A 22,702-nucleotide genomic window follows, 5' to 3' on the forward strand; every position below is an offset into this window, starting at 1 on the left:
GGAAAGGGAGAAAGTCTGTGGCAGCAATCCAGAGTGAAGAGGGCAGAGATGAGGCCTACTCAGATGAAGAAGCATGCGCAACAGTTCTCATGGTGAACAGCTGCACAATTCGGAGGGAAAAGCCCCACTGTACCATTAAAGTCAACAGTCATGAAACAAGACTGATGTCCGACTCGGGCTCAGACCTCACCATATTACCATTGAACTTGTACAAAAGCATGGTGGGAAAAGAAAGAGTAGAAGCGTACAAAACGAACATTAGTCCCACAGCTTATGGAGGAGCCAGAGTGAATCTCCTAGGATACATCAGGGCGACAGTGGAATTCAAAGGCAGAGTGACCAAAACCAAAGAGTACCGTGCAGAAAACGGACCACAAGTATTAGGTTGGGATGACCAGGCCCAAATTGCAAATTAGGCTTGACGCCAGCATGGAAGAACAAGTGCTATCCATAAACAAAAATGGTGCGTCAATCACTAAAGAAGAATTCCCAAGATTATTTTCAGACACGCCAGGCCGCATCAAGAACTATGTACACAAAAACAAATGAAAACAGGGAGCAGTACCAGTCAAGCACAAGGTGAGACCGGTGCCAGTGACGGCGAGAGTTGCACTACAAGAAAAGCTCAACAAGATGCTATCGGAAGGAACCATAGAGCCGGTGGAGTCATCAGTATGGCTCAGCCCCATGGTTCTCATTAGGAAACAGAACACCAGTGACTTGCACATCTGCATTGACTTACGAATTCTAAATCTGGGAGGTGGTGGCGGGCAGTTACCCCTCACCGAGCATAAATTAACTGATTTTGCTGATGAAAGGAGGCAAAGGTCTTTTCGAAACTAGATATGAGGGATGCATACCACCAGATCACCTTGCATCGGGAGTCCAGGGACCTCACTGCGTTCATAACCACATTTGGAACGTAGCCATTCACCAGAATGCCTTTTGGGTTGTCCTTGGCGGCCTCTGCGTTCCAGCGCATGATGGACTCCCTTTTGAAAAACATTGGAAATGTCTCATCGTTTCAAGATGACATATTAATCTACGCAGAGCACAAGGAGACACATGATACAGCTCTCTGCAAAGTGTTGGCAAAACTACAAGAAGCAGGAGTGCGACTACTCTATCACAAATGTGTGCTGCAGGCGGATGAAGTAGAATAAGATACACCATATCCAAGGCAGGCATTAGCCCCAAGAAGGATTTACTTCAAGCCATTGTGAAGGTGCCTCCCCCAACCAGCAAAGAAGAGCTGAGATCATTTTTGGGACTATCCGAATACTATGCAAAATTTGTGCCAAACCTTTCAGAGACCACGGCTCCAATGAGAGAATTGCTCAAGAAGGGTGCGGAGTACCAGTGGAAGGCAGAGCAAGCTAAGTCATTTGAAGAAGTCAAAGAGGACATAACGCATGTGCCCTGCCTACAGCCCTTCAATCCTCAATGGAAAACCATGATCACCATGGATACCAGCGTGTATGGTACAGGGGAAACCCTAACCCAAAAGAAAGACGATGATGAACATATTGTTGCTTTTGCGTCTAAAGAGCTCTCACAAGCAGAAAATAATTACTCCACCATAGAACAGGAGATGTTAGCATGTGCGTGGGCTGTGGATTACTTTCGCACATAGTCTGGGGTACAAAGTTTTTGCTGGTTACCGACCACAAACCCCTAGTGCACCTACTGAGCCCGGGAGTGACCCGTACAGCGACACTTCACCTTGCTCGCATCGCAGTTAAACTGCAAGAATATACGTATGAAATACAACACATTGCGGGGTGGAAAATGCCCAGGCTGACGGTATGTCCATACGGCCACCGCGCAAAGACACAGAAACCAGCTTTCTATAAAATGAATGTGTAGTTGCATCACTCACTGACTTGAGGAGTAGGGAATTCCTTGAAATGAGCGAACAGCACTGGAAAGAAGAAGCAGCCAAGGATGCCACCACAACAGAAATCACAGAATGGGTCAGAAAAGGGTGGCCTGATGAGAGGTCCATTCCAGAGGGGATGCGTCCCTATTGGAAAGTGTCAGATGAAATCTTCGAAAACGAGGAGATGCTCATGAGAGGCAACCAACTAATCCCACCCATAGCAATGAGAAGAACCATTATATCCAGGGCTCACGCGGGTCATCTGGGAAACAACAGGACTAAAAGGAGAGTGAGGGAAGCATATTGGTGGTCAGGAATGGACTTAGAAATAAGGACCATGACAGAGAGGTGTCATGAGTGTGTCAATAGCGACAAGCGATTTAAACTAAGCCAAGTGCCACTACACCCCACAGAAGTGCCAGAAGGAGTGTGGCAAAAATTGGGTATGGACTTCATAGGCCCGCTAGAACTCATAGAACATGAACGCAAGTATGGCATAGTGTTAGTGGACCATTTATCCAAATGGGTAGAAGTTGAATTTGTGCCTAACATAACCACAGCCACAGTGATTCAGTTCCTCAAGAATATTTTTTAGAGGGAAGGGTTGCCCAGAGATCAACTCGTATTTAGAGAAATTGAAAAATTCATGAAAGAGAACAATATCAAGCAAATAAAAGCAGCCTTATATCACCCACAAGCAATTGGGTTGGTGGAACGCACCAACAGGTTCAATAAGGGTGCCTTGCAGTTAGCCACAACAGCGGGACCCGCTCCGCATAGTCAAGGAAGCAATAGCTGCTCATCGCCTTACCCCCAATGAGGTCACAAACATATTGCTGTTCCATCTTCTCAGAGGGTGCAGAGCAGCCTCCACCATGGTCCCACCATGGTTGGCAAGTGTAAGAGAGGATGAGAGGGTGGAAATGGAAGAATTGGTTTGGCGAGTTAAGAAGAGCAAAGTCAGAAAAGGAGATTTGATAAAGATTAAAATGTTACATAGAGATCCCGAGACTTAGTCTAAGATCAGCAGACCATTGAGAGTGGTGCAGCGAGGGACAAACCATGTACGCACCCAAGACGGGAAGCAATGGAACTTGGAGAGGGTGGCGCTAGAAGAAAAGAAGACAGAAGAAGCATTCAGCCCTACACCACAAGAGCAGACAAGTCAAGAGGAGAACTTGACCAAAAAGAACCCAACCATGAGAGAACAATCTGGACATGAAGAAGAGGAGGACATAGGGACACCATCCCAAGCGGAAGCCAGTCCCAAGAGGAGTGCGGTGAGACAAGAGAAAACCAATGAAAGGGGTGCAACAACGCACGAAGAGAATGCACAGAGCAGTTGACCAAAGAGGGAAAGAAGAAGAACAGGAAGGTACACCGACTACGTGATGGTGTAAGACAAACTTTGTCCAACAAAAGGAGATATGTAGAGTAAAGGATTTCCAGGAAGTCCTGTGCAAAGTCTTGCGGGAACTCCTGCGAGATTACGAGCGGCGCTTCCCGCTTAGGACGTGACGAGTGCGGCAAGCCAGGTGAAGGAAGGCTGGCTGCCCAACACTCTCCCCTGCAACCTCCAACATGAGGGCCCACTGACTTACCTAAATACAGGAGCAGCTAGCAGGACCATTTACCACTATAAATAACTACTGCATTGTATGCTGAGTGGTACCTTGGGGGTGAAGCCATAGTTAATGTTAAAGGTATTTATATAGCGCAACGTCACCAACGGAGTTGGTCTGCAGGCGCTTAGGCGGATCTGTAAACAAAGAGGTGGTGGGTGGGTTAGTGGATGAAGAGGGCGTAGGAAAGTGAGAAGGTGGTGTCCTGTTGGCAGCTTCAGTTTGGTCTTCACTGTGCGCTGAGCTTGGGTGTGAATATAGGGTTGAAGCGAGTCCTCGAGTGCTGTTGTTGCGATCTATGTGTTGATTGTTGGTATGGTGAAGTCCGTGCGGTTTGCTGCGAGAGAATTAGTTGTGTGGGTTTTTGTGTGAATTAAGTATGCAGAAGTTTGAGGTTTTGGTTAGTGGTTATATGTCTCTTAACCCTTGTAGTTTTGTTTTGTGTATCAGGTTGTCATATTGGGTAGATATATTCTTTCTCTGGCTTTACATGTGCTACATAGATAAAAGAGCACTCCCTCAATCTCATGCCTGCGTGTAATCATTGATACAACCACAACAAAAGAAGCATACATACCAACATTCCAATGCACCTGGAACGGAGATTTATTCACAGAAATCGGGAGACCTACATTTTCCCATATGAATGCATTGGGGCTAGAATTATTTTAGGCAGGAGAACGTGAATAATAGCAATATTTTTCACTGAAAATCCAGAGTCTCCTGCCTAAATCGGGAGGGTTGGCATGTATGAGAAAGCAAGGGCATTATTTACAAGTCACGTAGGATGTAGGCACTGGTCGCTAAGCAGTGGAGCCAAGCTACGGACTATCCTGGGGTCATCTGATGATCATCGAACTACACTAGAAGTCATTCCCACATCATCAGACATCATCACGCTGTTAAAGTCATCAGCAAATATCTCAGAATGGTGGGTGATGATTTGGGGATGAGCTTAGGATGACTTAAAGAATATGCTAACATCATCCCCATTTTAGAAAACTCCTTGGTCCTGATGCTTTTAGGGTGACCTGCTGATCACTTTAAGAGATTGCACGTTTGTCCATGATGATTTGGGGATGACGTGCTGATTACTTCAAGAGCATTGCCATGAAACTTGTTTGTTCTTGATGATTTGGGGATGACTTACTGATTACTTCAGAACATCAGAGTTTTTAGGATGATATACGGACCAATACAGATTGTCATTCCGCTTTTGCTTAGTTGCACTTATTCTGAATGATCCCCCACTGTGGCAAGGGTAAAGCTTGAGATTATGTTGGGCCAAAGTGGAAGCCAGAGGCCTAAACATAGCATGCACCTGTGAGAATCCTTTGCCATCTCAGTTAAAAGCAGGCACCCATCACCCTCACAATCCCCAATGTGGCATGGGTAAAGCCTGAGACTATGTTGGGCCAAAGTGGAAGAAAGAGGCCTAAGTATAGCATGCATCCCCTGGGTGAGAATCCTTTCCCATCCCAGTCAAAAGCAGGAACCCAGCACCCTCACAATCAATACATTTCCATGCTGACTTGTTAGGTAGAAATTGGGGTAGTCCCACTGTGTGAGACTACACAACACTTATCTGCTTGGTATTAGTAAGCCCACTTTTTGGTGTAGGTCCGAACTACACAGGTTGGCAGTGTGACTGAGCAGCCAGGCCTATCTCAAGAGGGATAACTGTGAGCTGTAGAGCTGTACAAATGAAATCTGTAAATACAAGTAGCCAAGTAACACTTACACGCAAGGTTTCAGTTATAAAATGTTATTTATTTAACATCAATTTTTAAATAAGCGTTCTTTAGAAAGGCAATTCATGTAACAATGTAAATATACTTTAAAATTCGTTTTTCTGAATCAGAGCAAGTTAGTGGATAATCTTTGGATATGCTTCTTACACAATTGCTACACCCTGGGGTGACTTCAATCACAAGGACAGTAATGGCATTTTTGTATTTTATTGAATGATTTAGTTTGATACCAAACATTTTCACTCATTTACATTTCATTTCCAAATAAAATCCACAACTAAAAATTACAGTTTCTATCAGTCATAGTATATCCAACATTTGTTTAGTCCATGTTCATTTCGTTCGATTCCATGTAGGCTACTTCTCTTCTTCTGTGGTATTGAGGCTCATTAACGCTTCCCAAAATTGAACTATTGCTACAGTTAATTTCTTATCTATTCCTGTTATTTTTCTAGCCCACCGCTGTGCTGGTTCAAGCGGAATACTCTGCTGCAGCCACATCTGACTAAACAATTGTCTTTTGCTATTGGGGGCTGAACATTTCATGAATATGTTATATAATGTCTCTACCTGCCTTTTATCTTGAGAAACGCGACAAATCAAATGGTCAGCAGGCAATTGTTTCATCAGTGTCATTCATTCTCTAGTCGGTAGTGTGATTAGTCGTAGCCTTAGAAACTGATCTCTAATGAAACGATTTGAGAACTGTTGGAGGTACTGTGGCAGTTGATGGAGAGCTCAAACGTCAATATCATGTGTTAATGATAATTTACACATTGTATTTTGTTTAGTCGTTCGTATCCAATCATTTCTTTGTAAAATTAGTTTGGCTTTTTGTGGGCGATTAAGAAGCGTTTCCAGGTGGAGTTCCTCCCGTTCTAATCTATTAGTACACGCTTCTTTCCACATATTGAGCACTGTTGCATTTGTAGTCTGCACTTTTCTACGCATGATATCAATTGATGGTATGCTGTCCATAACACACTTCTTTCTAAATAACATGAGGGACTTCCAGTTTTTCAATTTTTCCAAGGATAGTAGAGCTAATTCATGTCGTATTCGCAGGGCTGAAAAGGTCGATGGAAGGGCTAAAACTTTACGCCATATTATTCCTTCCAGCACCGTCCACATGTCCTGTGGTGCATTCAACATAGTTTCTGCGCCATATGTCACAATGGCCGTTATTTTATGAGTATAGAATGCTACGATTGGTTTTAAGGAATAGGTTCCATACTTATCATGTCGCATCTTTACTTGGTGCACAAGGGATAGAGCTTTTTCTTTTGTTTTCTCTACCCATTGTATCTCTGTTTCCGATTGATTTATCATCACTCCCAGATATTTCATCGATGTTACTGTTTCAAGTTTGGATCCATTGAGAAATAGAACTAGGGCTTTTGATTTATTTTTAGCTTTATGTGTTAGCGCCATTACCTTTGTTTTTTTAATATTTATTTTTAAATAATTTTCTTCAATGTACTCTACAAGATTATTAATGCTCCTTTGCAACCCTATTTTCGTTTTATCAAAAAACACCAGGTCATCTGCATATAAAATATGCAATACTTTAGTTTGGTTCAATTTCGGCGGATTGGCTTTTATTTTCAATTGATGTTCCAGTAGATCAGAGATATATAAATTAAATAGAGTGGCTTCAAGTGGGCACCCCTGTTTTAAGCCATTCAATTATGTCATTGTGGTAGAAAGATGGCCACTTTGTGAGAGTCTGACTTTGATTGAAGTATTGGTGTAAAGGGCTTTTATAGGTTGAAGAATATCATTTAGGCACTTCCATCTTCTAAGTTTTTCCCACAGTTTATTTCTGTTTATTGCATCAAAGGCCATTTCCAAGTCAAAGAACACTGCATGGGTCGTTGTTTTCTCTTTGAAAGCTTCAAGTTTTAACAAATTTAGAAGGATCAAGTTAATACTTGTTCCAGCATTCTTTACAAATCCTGTTTGTAAGCAAAGACCTTACCCATCGGGTCGAGCAACGCTATAGGGCGATAGAAAGTTGGCAACTTTCTATCACCTTGTTTGTAGATTGGTAAAAGAATGGCAGTCTTCCATGTCCGTGGGATTGTATTAGTGCTATCTATAGCTTTGAAGATTTCAAAGCAGATATCCGCCCATATTTCAGGATTTATTTTTTAAGGTGGACATTACTAAGTCCATCCGGACCAGGCGCCCCACGACAGATTTCGTTTTTTAACCTGATCCAGTATGTCTGTATATTCCCATTCAAGCGCCCACTTTGAAGTTTTGTTGTTGTTGTGGTATTTCATTTTTATATAAAGTTGAAAAATGTACAATCCAATCCTTCTCTGGCACATTTTGGCTCATTATGGTCTGCTGATTATTTTGTTCATTCAATAATGACCATAGATTCCTGGTGTTTTGATTTTTTAATGCTTTCAGCATTTTCTCCGCATCATTTTGAACTATAATTTTTTTCATACTTTTAATCCAATTATAGTACTCATTTGAATTTTTGTATGGATTTATGTAATGTCCCGACCCGCATCCAGTACTTTCCCCATGACCCCACATTCAACACTTAAACTTCCTGCAAACCCTGCACTCACTTTCATATCCGACGGCAGCGGCTCACCCGGAAGTGGGGATTCCCGGCCAGCAGTCCAGGAGTTCTACGACCTTTTCTGCATTGGCATCTGCCATGGCAGTTTCCCCATGGCTATCGGCAGTATGCGTGCGTGAGGAGATCCCCGCATCATGTGATCAGCAGTTCCCATTCACATCATGGGTCCCGTGACTCGGGACGTTTGATCACGTAAGTCACATCATGTGACCGTACACCGCATTCAAAAGGATCGGAGAAACACGGAAGAAACGCTTCACAGCTGATGCCTTGGATTACTGTGTGGCGTATTGCTTTTCTTGGATTTGATTCTGTTTCAGGACCACGGATTGCTGCACGGACTGCCCTTGTCATTTCCCTTAAACTAGTCGTTCTCTGTCTTCTTGGATCTCAAACTTGGCACTGTTCACTGGACACGATATTTGGACCCTCCTTGATTTTGGCGTTACTCTTGGCTCGACCTCGGATTGTTTTCCTGGACTGTTTTACGGATTATCCCCCTCGGCTCTACCTGAGCCCTCAGGTGTTCCTGTCTATCCAGAGTGCTACCAACACCCTTAACAGCCAGCTGCTGCCGCCGGATACCTTACACTCCTGTCCCACTTACTCTGCTCAGGTCACCCTACCACCTCCAGTAGGTAAGCCCTTACCACTTTCTTTGCCATCACAACGTATATCCTACTGGAATTGTGTTTGACCTAACCATTCATTGCCTTACATGGGTCAGGTGTTCTTCTGGTGTTCCTGGTTCTAGACTGACGGCACGCTACACCTGTGGCCGCAAAGATTACACGAGTGGTGTTTTTTACTTCTGCTTGTGTGGTACTTGGGGACGGAGGTTCCAAACATCTGCACGACCATCAAGTCAGAACAATTTAGCAGTACACAGATATTTCTTTTGTTTCGCTAGATGCAAGTTCTTATTAAATTATCGCTTCTTTACTGCTATAAGAGAGTTATATGCATGGTTATGTTTTTGATTAGGTTTTTTGGTTTGCATATTGACCTGCATGAATGTTTTTAAGATCATAGTGTAGTCCGGATTTTCAGTTTGATGTCATATAGAGTTTTTGAACTTTTCCGGTAAGCTGGACAGTTGCGTTGCAGCTATCCTTAGTCGGATCATGCCTGTATCTTGTAGTTTATATCATAGTTTGTTTTAAACTTTTTTTTTGCATTTGAACACAAAACAAAACACCAAAACTACTTAAACAACAACTTTCAACACATTTTCGCTGGCGCTTTCGAGTTTGAGTTCATATTGTTCTTTATCTGCTCGGTTCACGGCTAGGCCTCCTCCCTTCCATTCATGATGTCCACGCGCTGTTCTGTGTGTTGCACCCTGGTGTGAACGTGCCGGCTCTCTTCTTCTTGGGTCGTTTCAGCTTGTCGTCCCCCGGCTTGCTCTTCTGTCGACTGGTCTTCCTCCAGTTCGCCCTTATATCATATAGTTGTTATCTGTGTCCATGAATTAGGATTTGATGTATTTAGTATTTCCATGGAGCCGTCTAGTTTGATTAAAGTTATCAAACCGGCGGCTGGTCTACCTTTAGTTTTTGGAAATGCTGGATTAATACATACCTCACTTCACAGATTGGGGGGATGACAGCCACGTTTCCAGCAAACAAATATTTTGATATCCTTGAGCAGTGGCATGCTCATTTTGTAACTTATGCCTAGAACCCCTTGTGTTCCAGCTACAGAGGGTTATCTGCTTAGGTTTATTATTTATTAGTTGTTATTCAGGCTTTCCTTGGTTTCTTACACAAGAACTTTCAAAATTGTCATATTGGTGCCATCCAATTATCATCTTTTCCTCGTTGTCTTCTTTTCTCATCTTCATCCTCTTCACTCTCTGATACAATTCTTGTTGGTATTTTAGAATTTCTTGACATGGTATTTATCTGACAACTAAAGCCTAGCTGAGCTAGTGCTTGTGCGTTCTTCATCACCCGTACGTGTACACTCAGGGATGAAAGATGTATGTACACTTGGTCGGTTTTCTCATGGTCGCCAAATTCCACTAATTTAATATCTGTCGAAGCTATTGTTTTTAGTTGAGGAATGGCCTGTAAAAGTCTCATTATATTCGTTCTATTTAATATAAGGCCATCTGATTTCAGCGATATACATTCTATTGATATTACGTTCACTTGGATATTTGTTCTTGGGTCTACAAAGAGAGGTAAACAAATCTGTGAATGTAGAATTATCTGAAGTATTTATTAGAGCGTCAAGCCTTTCATTATCATCTTTCTCCATCGATTCCTCTAGAAACAAATCCTCTGTGATGTTACTATATTCATAGGGGGTAGAGCTCAGTTCTTTATCTGTCACAGTTTCGCCTATGAGGGATACTTCTTGCGTGCATTCACTGATGGTTTCTTCATAAACATCGATTGTGATAATAGAGGTGACCTCTGGAGTACCGTTTCCTCTTTTTTCCTCCTCAGCTGAGTCATTAAGGTGAGCAGTCAGCTCTGTTTCTTGATTATACCCGACTACATGAACAGATGGCGCGTCGGTCTCCTGTAGGTCATTGAGGTATACGGACATGTGCATCATTCGATTGTAATCTACATGTTCTTCCAGTGTGTACGCCATCGCCAAGGTTTGGGATTTAATCTCAACCTGTGATTTCCCACTTATTGCGGATTGTAGTGAAGGTCCACATTGTTGGTTTGTCTGTGCTTTCCCCGGCAGCGTTAAATTTCTCAAAAAAGCTTGTGAGCTTCTTTTTGCATTGTTATTCATCTTTACTTGTTTCGTTGGTTTCTTAGGTTTGTCGTTCACTCGTTTTACCATTGGTTTGGGTTTGTTCATTTGTCGATCAAATATTGAGAATGGTTCCAGTAGCTGTGTCATCTTTCTGACATATTGCCTGTTGTGCTCCTTTTTCCATTTTTCCTTCGGACTTCTTATTTTGCTGCTGTTTGCTTTAAGGGCTGTTAGGTATCCTCAATGATGTTCCTGAACTTATTTCTCTTTGTGGATTTTGTGATGTTTCAGATTTCCCGTGCTTCTCTGTAGTTCCTTTATTCTCCTCACCTTTGCCATTTTTTGCATCTTCAGCTACTATCTTAGTAGTAGGGGCTTTGCTGATCTCAGTGTCCAAGTTTAGTGTCTTTTTCCGTTGTTTATCTGCTAGTATTTCTAGCATTGTTGCAGTGATTTGGGTTTTGATTTGGGTTTTCTGCTCCATCATGACTGGCAATGTCGAATAGTCTTGTTTGCCATTGATGTGATGTTTCTGCTACTCGCTCCAATCTTGCTTGAATTTTGGTTATCAGCCCCTCCATAGATGTCAGTTTGGTTTGAATCATCGCCAGAAGGGTAGCCTGATCTCTGATGCTATCTGCCATTGTTTCATATAATTTCAAAAAGGGCAGTAATGCATGATTGGTTGCCTTTGTCATGATATTTTGCAATTCCAGCATGGAGGTAGGTATGGCTTCACGCTGGGGCTCATCAAAGTTTTTACAAGAGCATTTTGAGTTTGTAGTCACTTGGCCGTTCGAGTGGTTCCTGCGCTCTATCGGCATGATGTGATCTATTTAATTCTTCTTTTAGTTGCTTCACAGGGGAGGACGCTACGGGATTTGGGCGGTCTGGTTCTATGTTAAGATCTGGCAGGGGAGTTGATGTCATAGGAGCCTTTATTTTGTCGGTGTCCAAGGGGGCGGATAGATCGAATATAAAGGCTCTTTTTTCTTGATTTTCCATGATATACTCTATTTCCTTAAGGTCTAGTGACAACCTCTCCACTTTTTTGGATCTTGGTTTTTCTAATGATAGTGAGTGTCTTTTAGTTTTATTATATTTCGTCTGCCATTTTAGTTTTGCTTGTAGAGCTTTATTTTTCTGCGCTGTTGTGATAATACCAGTGTCGCTATCGGGCAAGTCACACGATCTCTCTTGCCGCTGAGATGCTCTCAATGTCAGCAGTTCATGTTTTGATTTCTGTTTAGGGCTGGTTGTTGGAATGTTGCTCATAGATGTTATGGATTGTGTGGGAATCATTGTATGCAAGTGTGTATATACATTCTCATCTGGTAGGATCTCTAAACTTGTACTTAGAGAATGGGTTATGGCAGTAATTACTTCATCCTGAGTAATCTCGTGGTCTACATGAGGTCCCACTGCCAGAAAATGATCATAGCGCATGGTTGATAATTGGCTACACGGCATAGAGTATACTTGCGCAGCGGCACTTACCTTAGGTAGCGTTGAGGAAAAATGTTCTTAATGTAGTGGCGAGGTTTCCAGGGCACTAGGCAGCGTTGTTTGTAAGGACGCCGGACTGGGCGGGTGCTGTAATAATAAGGCGGTTTTAGTCGCCCGCCTTGTTAAAGGTCTCGTAGCCCCCAAAATTGATTTCTCCGACATTGCTGTCTTGTGTCCCACCTCTCTGCCTCCTCTCAGATTGGTGCCTCACAGAGGTTCAAAACTCACTTTCTATCAAGGATTTGATTTCCTAAAGCTGTCGATCTATTCCGTTGTAGGTCCTCTGGGAGGTTCAAAGGAACTATGTCCCGCAGTCACCACCTCGAGTATGTACCTAAATGGGGACTGCCCAAATCCCAACTCGCCAAACAGCTAAACAGGAACGCCTTGCCCTTTCATCCTCAGGGCTTATGCTGTAAGGGTGTGTGGGGCGCGGTTTTATGGACGACTAAACAGCTGGTACCTTCAGCCACGCACTGGAGAAGAATTAAAGCGACAGCACATGTTCGTTCTCTGTTCTGTGGTGTGCTGGACTCAGCCAGTTATTGCACTGAGTAGAGCAGCAGTAGCTGATAGAAAGCAGAAAACTGTACTTCACGTAGCAGGTCCTTGCAAATAGGTTAGCTAAACTGGAACGCTGCGCCCTTTCGTCCTCAGGGCTAAGGTTTAAGGAAGGAAAAGGTTCTCAGTATATGTGAGGGCAACTAAATCTTCCAATGAAATCTAGACTAGCCTTTCCCAGAAGTAACAGTCTAAAACAAGTTACCACCTATGAGGGACAAACCATATCATAGTCAGTGGGCTAGAAGAGTCTGCAGGGAGCCAGGACAGCCAAAGTCAATTTGAAACAGTCTATGGAGCTGAGGCACTTCTTAGAATCAAAACTCTTGCACAAAGTTAGAGAGTTTGTTAGAAAATCACTTGTAGGGTCATAAGCTGTGAAAACAGAGTTGGAATGAACTCTAAACGTAAGCCACTGCAATTCCCAACTGAGAAAAGCAAGGCTACAAGACAGTGAGGCAAGTACCCTAAGTCTAAACAGTACCTCAGTACCTCTGGTTTGAAGAAGAGTGGTCCAGCTGGCTTCTGTCCTGCTACAGCATTGCAGACCCCGTGTTCCTGAGCCTCAGTCGTGGGGAAAAGGGGAGGAAATCAGTAGGGCTCCTGCGGCGGTACTTCAGAGGTCATTGGCAGCTACGAGATCTTTTCAGTTCAGCGGCACTTTGTGGTTTCAGCGCTTAGTAAACAGCGCTGTTGCGGATCTCTGCTACCGTTTGTGCTGCCTTCACTCCTTGGGTCTGGTGAGGGGACACTAGCTCTGGTCGCCCTGATTCTGGAGGGTCCTTAGGAAACTCCTGGAGTTTCTAGCCGGATTTCAGACGTTTCACTCAACTACGGATTACTCGACCCCTGGCACTCGGTTCTTGCAGCAATGAAGTACAGCCAGATAGGGAAGATGGTTCAGTGGAGTTTGTCTCTGGGTTAGTTGGTCCAACTAACCCAAGGGGAGATGTCTGAAAAGGGAGTTTCAGCACAGCAACAGGGCTTCACCGGGCAATTCAAAGGTCCAGGAGGATGCCGCAAGCTTCGTTCACAGTTTCATCGTCAGGTGTTTCTCCCAGTGGTCGACTCTGCCTCTGGTCCCAAAACCCTTGCCTTTTAAGCAGGTTGCATTCAGGCATTCCTAGAGACAAAGGACACAGGAGTTTCGGGACGCTCCCTCACATCCTGTCCTTCCAGACACTGGAGCCAGAGGCGGGCTTCAGGGCTGAAGTGTGCCAAAGGCAAGACAAACAAAGGGCTCCAATCTGTTCGATGCACAGAGTAAAACCCAAGAAAGAACTCACAAACAGAAAATGGCAACCAAAAAAAACATGGGCCGTTTTGATAAAATGGTCACCCCTGCGTGCTATACTGCATCTGAGGGTTCAACCTGCAGTAGAAAAGCATAATGGTAGGAAAAATTAAACCATTGCCACTAGCCATTTAAAAGTAAGGAGGGCAACATACAAATGTTACATGAGAATGGAGAATAAGGGGCTACTAGGTAACCCCCCAGCACTCCACATAAAATGGTGTGATGGACCCACATAGAGAAAAGGCAAGTAAAGTCAATTTCACTTTACTATTCTTGGGAACAGTAGTTCACACAAGAAAGGGTGTTTTAAACCTTAGGAGAAATCTAAAGGATTTCTCAGTGACACTGCACTGAAGGTGCTGTGTGTCACCATAGAAAAAGTAGATTCATGTGGAGTTTGTCAGACTCCCAAAACAGTGAAAACACCTTATCCAAAAGGTCAAAACACATGAGGCAGTGGGAAAAGGGTCTCACTCACTCCATGGTTAAAACTAAAAAGTCCTACAGTCCAGCAAAAGAGCTGGGGGTCTCTAACGTTGAAGGGAATTAGCACAGAAATGAGAATCCTCCCTAACATGACTGCACCAATATATGCCAGTATTCCCATGCACTCCTTCACACAGTATTCATGTTTGAAAAGAAAAGGATCCAAAAAAGAAAGAAGCAATAAACAAACAGAACCACAAAGTTTCATCAATCGAGCTCTCAACTACCCACAACCTACCAAATACAAGCAACAACAAACCACAGACAGCAAAGACTAAACCCAAAAGACCATGAAAAACACCAATCCAAAGAGGACGCCCGCTAAGGAACACAACCCACGCATCATGCCTCGCCACAAGAAAGACAAAGAAGCCAGAAAAGACAACAGAAATAATAAGAAATCCCAAACCACTTGGGAAGGCACGGACCAGCATGATCCCACAACCCCAAAAAACTCAACTAACATCTGAGATGGCCCAAGGAGATATACAAATAACAGAGCAAAGACAGACTACAATGCTCGCTACCTGTCCACATACAACAACGTGGTAAACAAAAACAGCACAGCAACAACAAACCGAAGCCAACAAGCTTCATGAATACTGACCCAACCAGGACACCAAACGGACAACTAATAAACCATCCCAACCCGGTCTCCAGCATGGACAATACCACAACCAGAACAAGGAACAAATTGGAAACCATTACACTCTAAGCCCCAAGGGTAGCTACCCTATTTACCAACCGGAAACGAACCAACCCCACCATAAACCTATCGTCTACTCGACAGAGAGACCGACCAACAAAGAACCACCCCACCCAAAAGACTCAACCAGGAAAAACCCACCTGGAACGGAAACCCAATCAACAACACGCCAACAGAGAAAACCAAAGAGGATGCGGAATCGCAATTATACACAAAAAACACGCCTGAGCATCTCGAATCATCACAACCAACGCAGAAGACTATGAATCCCTCCTAATCAAGATAGAACTCAACAACCAATCCAACATAGTATTCCTACTGATCTAGAGACCATCTTCTTACAACCCCAACTTTGCAACAAAACTAGCGGACAAGGCCACCATGCTATCAACCCACCACAACAACCTAGGTGAAAGAGATCCCACCGATACAAACATAGATACAACAGAAGACACACTCAACAATTGGATCACCAAGGCCATTGACCAATTAGCACCAGCTAAAACATTCAAAGCAACACCAAAATAACTGGCAGCAAAATGGTTCACAGAAGAACTGAAAAAACGCCAAAAAAACAACCGCAAAATGGAGAGAACCATGCACTAGACAAGACTAAATAAGATACCAAAGACAACTCAAACTGTACAAAGCAACAGTGGACAAAGCAAAACAAAACAAAAAAACTACTACGCCATAAGAATCGGCAAACAATTCACAGAAAGAACTCCATCACCCCTACACAAACACTTTGTGACAGTCACTTACACCAGAGCAGGGTCTGTGTAGTAGCTGCACAGCAGTTACTGCGTCTGTGGGCATTAGTCTGCGCAGGTATTATTATATATGCAGTCACTTACACCAGAGCAGGGTTTGTGCAGTAGCTGCACAGCAGTTACTCGCCTGCGAGCATTAACCTGAGCAGGTATTATTATATATGTAGTCACTTACACCAGAGCAGGGTCTGTGTAGTAACTCCACAGCAGTTACTGCGTCTGCAAGCCTTAGCTTGCGCAGGTGTTATATATGTAGTCACTTACACCAGAGCAGGGTCTGTTTATTAGCTGCACAGCAGTTACTGCCTCTACGAGCATTAGCCTGCGCAGGTACTATTATATATGTACAGGGTCTGTGTAGTAACTGCACAGCAGTTACTGCGTCTGCGAGCATTGCAGAGCCCGAACCGTACCGTAAATGACCTTCGGAGCAGCTACTGTGTCTATAGTACCAACAACAGTCTGCCCTATGTAATTTCAAAACCAGATGTTTAGAAAATCACGTACTTACAATACTTAATTTCAACAAGTGATAAGTACAGTACAAGGAATTATAGCTTCAACGTGCATTTCCAGACGTTACAAAAGTGTTCCTCTTAACAATATAACAACAAAGGGGTGAGAACGTCTAAGTGGATGGATGCTAAAAGAAATGCATATAAAATTCAGTACTAGAGCAGCTGGATCGCATGCACTCACCTGATGCTGCCTGGAATCAGGACATGAGCGTTTCGTAAAGGGTAGTGTCCAGTTCCCATTCGAGAAACGGACCATAGCAACGCCCCCATTTCATCACGTGGGCGCTCTGCATCACGTGGGTTTCAACGTCCACTTCGTCATCTTTTTTGCACGAGCGGCTGGGAAGGCAAGGCGTTGTGGGAGCGCGTTACAAAGCACGTTTTGTATAGTTGTTTGTTGTTTGGTTTCTGGTAAGTCTTAAAGTCATCTCATGTTGATTGTTACTTTAATGCAGAGCGGCGGTATTGGGAAGGGGGTATTTCTGTGTATTTTTGTGGTTTGTAATGTGCATCAAGGGTGAGATTTACTTAAAGTACAGATGGTTTCAGTTTTGTGTTTTTCGTTATTTCAGTGTATTTTGGGGATATTATGTGCATCACGGTTGAGGCAATATTGGGGAGGGGGTATTTCGGTGTATTTTGCGGTTTGTAGTGTGCATCGGTGGAGATTTCCTTAAAGTAAAGGTGGATTCAGTTCGTTTTGTGGTTTTCTCATGCAGATGTGCGATTAGTCCGCGGGGGATGTTTTATGCAGTGGGGCTGGGCTCAGCGCGTTCCTTCATTCCCAATGGGACTCCCACTGTATCAGTGAACAGTACAGCTAACAGTATCCTCTCTGCTAGAGGGAGGTGGAAGGGGGTTGGAGGATTTGGTATGTGCAGCAGATGGGGATATGTGTTTATGCAGAGAGACGCATTTATGTACGAATTTCCAGCATAACAGTTATTAGGGTGGCCAACTCTTTGATAGTCTTTCGTGAGACTCTTGCCAACAAGGCAGAGATGATGTCACTACCCATTCACGTTTGGCCCGCACCTTTTCTTTTTTAATGGCTCTTAATTCCTGGCTTGATTGAAATGTGTAGTAGTTGCTCGTGCTTCCGCGAGCTCTTATCTAAGGTTCTACGATAGAATGTTGAGGGGTTAAGGTTCGGGGGGGACGGTTGGTGGAGGGAGAGTGAAAGGAGCAGGGAAGAGATATGTACGGCGTTCGGGTTTGATAATAAAGACTTAATAACTTACCTGTGGAGGTCTCGTTATTACACTGGCGACGAGGATCTTCAAACCCGACCCACGCGCCTTGCCAGCCGTACACATCATCCGGTACCTCAGCTGATTTCTGGGCTGCGCTCCCGGACGAGGTCGAGCGCGGGCCCCGGCGTGAAAAGTGTCAGCTGGGCCAACGCTACTTGCCTTCAGCGGCCGGCCGAGCCGCGCTCCCGGAGGAGGTCGAGCGCGGCACACGGCAAGGAGTTCAGCCGTGCTACGGCTGAGCGGCCGCTGCCACTAGCAGAGGATCCTGCCGGGCCGCGCTCCCAGAGGAGGTCGAGCGCGGCACACCGCAAAGAGTGCAGCCGTGTTCACGGCTGAGCGGCCGCTGTCAAGCTTGAATCCTGCCGAGCCGCGCTCCCGGAAGAGGTCGAGTGCGGCTTGTGGCGGGGTGCGACAGTGCCGTGCGGTGCACAATAATACTAGGGAGCGGCACAGGTGAGAGGAGGACCCTGGGAGGGGGCAGAGTCCGGCGTTCTTCGTAGCTGTGAAGACGCAAATTATACACGGATGCCCTGTTGTTCGGCTCCGCCCACCACATAGGAAGTTAACGGAAGGCTTCCTGTTCAAGGGTGGGTGTGTCTATATTACTCGAACTGCAAGGAGAGGAAAGTTAACTACTTGTGTGCTGGCATTGAGATACTGTGCTTTCTATTTGCTACAAAATATAGAGGAGGGAAGTGACTGGAGCCTGCCTTTAACAGTATTGTGCATATGTGAAGGTGGAATAATCATCTTGCTAGTCTGCCGTGTTGAACAAGTTACTTAAACATTGTTATTCACGGAAGAGCGCAGAGAGTTCAGGTGTTTCATAGCATAGACCTCAGTCAGTGGCTATGTCGGATCCAGTGACTATGCAGCGCAGCAATGCACGTCCTCCTCCGGCCTTCCTCCCCAATCCGGGGGAGCCCCCCATTGCATGGGAGCTTTGGGTGGACACTTTCAAAGTATATCTGAGAGCGTCAGGGGGTTCCAGAATGTCTGATGATGACAAGGAAGCGACCCTACTCAATTGCCTTGGTACGGAGGGTTTAAGGGTGTTCAGACACCTTCCGGGCCAGGATGTTATGGCTTTGTCTTCAGGAGAAGGAGATGGTGAAGGGGGGCAGGCAGTGATTTTGGCATTTGAGACTGCTCTAAAAAAACTTGAGACACGTTTTGGCAAAAGAGCAAACATTGTGCTTGAGAGGTATCATTTCTTTTCAAGGGCACAAGGTTCTGGCGAGAACATTGATTCGTATGTGACGGCACTGCGCACCCTCATTTCTACTTGTAAGTTCACGGGCATGGCAGAAGAATACATTCGTGACCAGATCATGATGAGAACTAGTGACTCGAAGGTTAGGGAGAGGTTGTGGACAGAGAAGGATCCTCCGTTGGAGAAAGTAATTGAAATAGCCCGTGCCCTGGAGGAGTCAAGGAAGAGTGTCAAAGAAGTGACGGAAAAGGCGGACATTGTACACATGGTTCAGCCACGCAAAAATGAAGAAAGTCGAGCCAGGGACAAGGATCAAAGAGTCACGCCGAATAGCAGAGAATTCTGCAAGAAATGCGGTTGGAGGGGTCATATTGCGGGTGCAAGGGAATGTCCTGCTTCTGCCGTTGTGTGCAGAAAGTGCAAGGGAAGAGGACATTTTGCCCGCATGTGTAAGGCTATACCACAGAAGGAAGTGGTGCGGATGGTGGACCCCGAAGAAGATGATAACAATGTAACTGTTGTAGGATATGTTAGTCCTTCTGCTAGGGCGGATTTGCTTCCAAAAGAAGGTGCACTGTTGAGTGTGGGACCGTCGGGAAAAAGTGCGTGGGCTACTCTTAATGTGAATGGAGTTCCACTCAGTGTGTTGGTTGACACGGGTTCTCCATACACTATGATATCTCCTGAGATGTATAAATCTAAGTTCCATAAGGAGGTGTCTAGTCTTAACCCGTCTGATATTAATCCTTGTGCGTATGGCCGTGTTCCAATTAAAGTATTGGGATATGAGTGGGTTGAAATTGAATTTCATGGCAGAAAAGCCAGAGGAAAACTGTATGTAGCTTGTAAGGGCGATCCGGTTATTGGGTGGGAGGAGCAGGCTGCTCTAGAGATGGAGATTCGACCAGGCAAAGCTGTCCCGGTTTTGTGCGTAAGCAAGGAAAGAGAAGGTAGTTTGCGTGAGGGAAGTGTGGTGTCAGCCGATAATCTCCAAAAGAAATTTCCATCAGTTTTCTCCTCCGTCCTGGGCAAGTTGCGGGGTTTCTCACACAAGATCGTGCTCAAGAGGAATGCCGTTCCCGTTGTGCACAGAGTTAGGCGTGTACCAATCATGGCACGTGAAAGTCTTCAGACAGAACTTAAAAAGCTGATGGAAGCTGGTGTAATAGAGGAGGTAGAGTCATCAGAGTGGTTAGCCCCGGTTGTATTGGCACGTAAAAATGATGGTGGTATGAGGATGAGTGTTGACCTAAGAGATTTGAATTCAAGTATCTGGATAGACAGGCATCCCTTACCGAATATACAGGAAATGCTTTCACTTGTGGGAGGGGCATCTTGTTTCTCCACCTTAGATTTGTCATCTGCCTATCACCAGGTGGATTTGCACATTGAATCACGACCTCTTACATCGTTCATTACGCCATTTGGAGCTTTCCGTTTCCGGCGTATGCCATTTGGTTTGGCATCCGCCTCCGCTGTTTTCCAGCGGGTGATGCAAAAGTTGTTTTGCGGGGTGGATGGTGTGGAATATTTCCAGGACGATATCTTGGTGTGGGGCAGGTCTCGTGAGGAACACAATGAAAGGATTCTACGAGTTTTGGGCATTTTGGAGAAGAGTGGTTTGACGGTCAAATTAAGTAAGTGTAAGATAGGGGTGGAGAGTGTGACTTATTTAGGACACACCCTGGATGCCAAGGGGATACATCCCAAGGCTGAGTTGGTGAAGGCGTTATGTGAAGTATCTCCACCCACCAGTAAGGACCAATTACGGTCGTTTTTGGGATTGGCCGAATATTATAGTAGGTTTATTCCCACGTACTCCGACAAGACTGTGGCCATGAGAGCGTTGCTCAAAAAGGGCGTACATTTTGAGTGGTCAGGGGCATGCCAGCTAGAATTTGAAGGCTTGAAGGCTCAAGTGGACCAGGCTCCATCGTTAGCTTCCTTTTCTCCATCTAGGAAGACGGTTTTGACAGTGGATGCTAGTGAGTATGGTGTAGGGGCAGTTCTTGAACAGTGTTTTGATGGATCGTATCGCCCCATTGCTTTTGCATCTAGGGTTCTTAGTGAAGCAGAACGTAGATATGCTGTCATAGAGAGGGAGGCCTTGGCAGCTGTCTGGGCATCCAAACATTTTAGAACATTCTTGTGGGGAGTAGAATACACATTACGCACCGATCATAAACCCCTAGTGCATGTTTTGACATCTAAGGGTTTGTTCCAGGCATCGTCTAGAGTGATGCGCTGGATGGCGGACATGAATGAGTATAATTTTAAGGTGGAGTACTTACCTGGCAGTAAAAATATGGTTGCAGATGGTCTATCTCGTTTTCCCCGGCATGATGTAAGTGCGGAAAACTCAAAACAGGCTGTGATGAGTGATGAATATGTGTTGGTGGCCAAAGTGTTTCCGGCAGTAAATGAGCAGGAATGGGGTAGAGAATGTGCGATGGACCCTGTGTTGAACAAAATCAAGACTGCTCTTACTACAGGTGCAGGCAAGGATGAATTGGACAAGTCGTTCGGACAAGTATGGACAGAGTTGTCTGAAGGTCCGTGGGGCATTGCCAGGGGTACCAGGTTAATACCACCTGAATCTCTTAAGGCCAAGTTGGTGGAGTTGGCTCATGAAGGGCATCTCGGGAGATCCATGACGAAAAGAAGGCTGAGAGAAGGGTATTGGTGGCCCAAGATGGATGAGGAGGTTGAGAAGGTAGTTAAGGATTGCATGGCTTGTTCAGTCAGTGATAAAAGTAAGACAACGTCGCCCCAACCCGTACAGCCTGTGGAAGTGCCGCAAGAGGTGTGGTCAAAAGTGGCAGTAGATATTATGGGTCCCATGGACACCTTGGGTGGAGGTTTCAGATATTTTGTGGTGTTAGTGGACTATACCTCTAGGTGGGTGGAGGCCACGGCCTTGTCCTCGGTCACCACTGAGAAGGTGATTGACTTCTTGTCAGCAGTGTTTGACAGGGAAGGGGTTCCGGCTGGAATAGTCTCAGATAATGGTCCCCAATTTGTATCAGTCACCATGCAAGAGTTCTTCTCCAAACTAGGAATTCGTCACCATAAAGTGGCTTTGTACAATCCAGAGGCCAATGGATTAGTTGAACGGATGAACAGGTTTGTGAAGGGGGCAGTTCAGTTGGCCATCGCAAATGGTTTGCCGTGGTGCAGTGTGGTGACTGAAGCTCTAAAAGCCTATAGGGTTACCCCTTCTTCCTTTACTGGAGTGTCTCCTTTTGAGTTAATGAGAGGGAGAAAACCAGGATCTAAACTAAGGGTGGCCGCTCTTGGGGGTGGTGTACAAAGTCGCATCAACATGCAGGAGGTTCTTGACAAGGTGCGTGTTAAACAATCCAGTTTTTGGGAATCTCAGCTTAAAAAAAAGAAACCCCTGCGTGTACAAATTGGTGATCTTGTAGTGGTGAAAAATCCAAGATTTGTAGCAAAGGGTTTGTCCAAATTTATGGAACCAAAAATTGTGACCAAAGTAGGTCATGGATACGTTAAATTGCAAGATGGTACCAGATGGAGTTTGAGGAGGGTGGTCCTTGTTAAGGGAAAGCTGGCGGGGACTAAGGAACTGTGTTGTGAGGGAGGTGGTGATACAATAAGAGTTGATCCAGATTATGCCTCTGAGGATGTGGTTCCCCTAGAGAGGGATAAGGATATGGCTGTGCTGGTTGGGGAGGATGCTCGGGTGGGGCATGGTAGGAGGCAGGCGTCTGCCTCGGAAAGTGATGATGTTGTGCCATTAGAAGGAGCTCATGATGCTAAAGGGATGGATGTACATTCTGAGTGTGATTCTGATAAAGGT

The 22,702-nt window shown here is 44.9% G+C and overlaps 1 protein-coding gene and 1 long non-coding RNA gene across 4 annotated transcripts in view; one reads left to right on the forward strand and one right to left on the reverse strand.

Moving 5' to 3' along the window:
- The window catches only part of PNPLA7 (patatin like phospholipase domain containing 7), a 2,986,886-nt gene extending 2,970,212 nt beyond the window's left edge, over positions 1 to 16,674 (reverse strand). For 2 of the 3 annotated variants that reach the window (XM_069609797.1, XM_069609798.1), the window contains exon 1: positions 16,598 to 16,674. The gene's annotated coding sequence lies outside the window, so the exon portion shown is untranslated. The remainder of the gene's footprint in view (positions 1 to 16,597) is intronic. The other variant, XM_069609799.1, reaches the window with a different exon arrangement.
- A 58-nt stretch (positions 16,675 to 16,732) lies between these two features.
- LOC138471927 (uncharacterized) overlaps positions 16,733 to 22,702 on the forward strand; it is a 33,092-nt gene continuing 27,122 nt past the window's right edge. Inside the window, exon 1 of the long non-coding RNA XR_011268535.1 lies at positions 16,733 to 16,827. This is a non-coding gene — a long non-coding RNA (uncharacterized lncRNA). The remainder of the gene's footprint in view (positions 16,828 to 22,702) is intronic.

Source organism: Ambystoma mexicanum, chromosome 8 (assembly GCF_040938575.1).
Source record: "Ambystoma mexicanum isolate Mex_15411 chromosome 8, UKY_AmexF1_1, whole genome shotgun sequence".
Lineage (NCBI taxonomy): Eukaryota > Metazoa > Chordata > Amphibia > Caudata > Ambystomatidae > Ambystoma > Ambystoma mexicanum.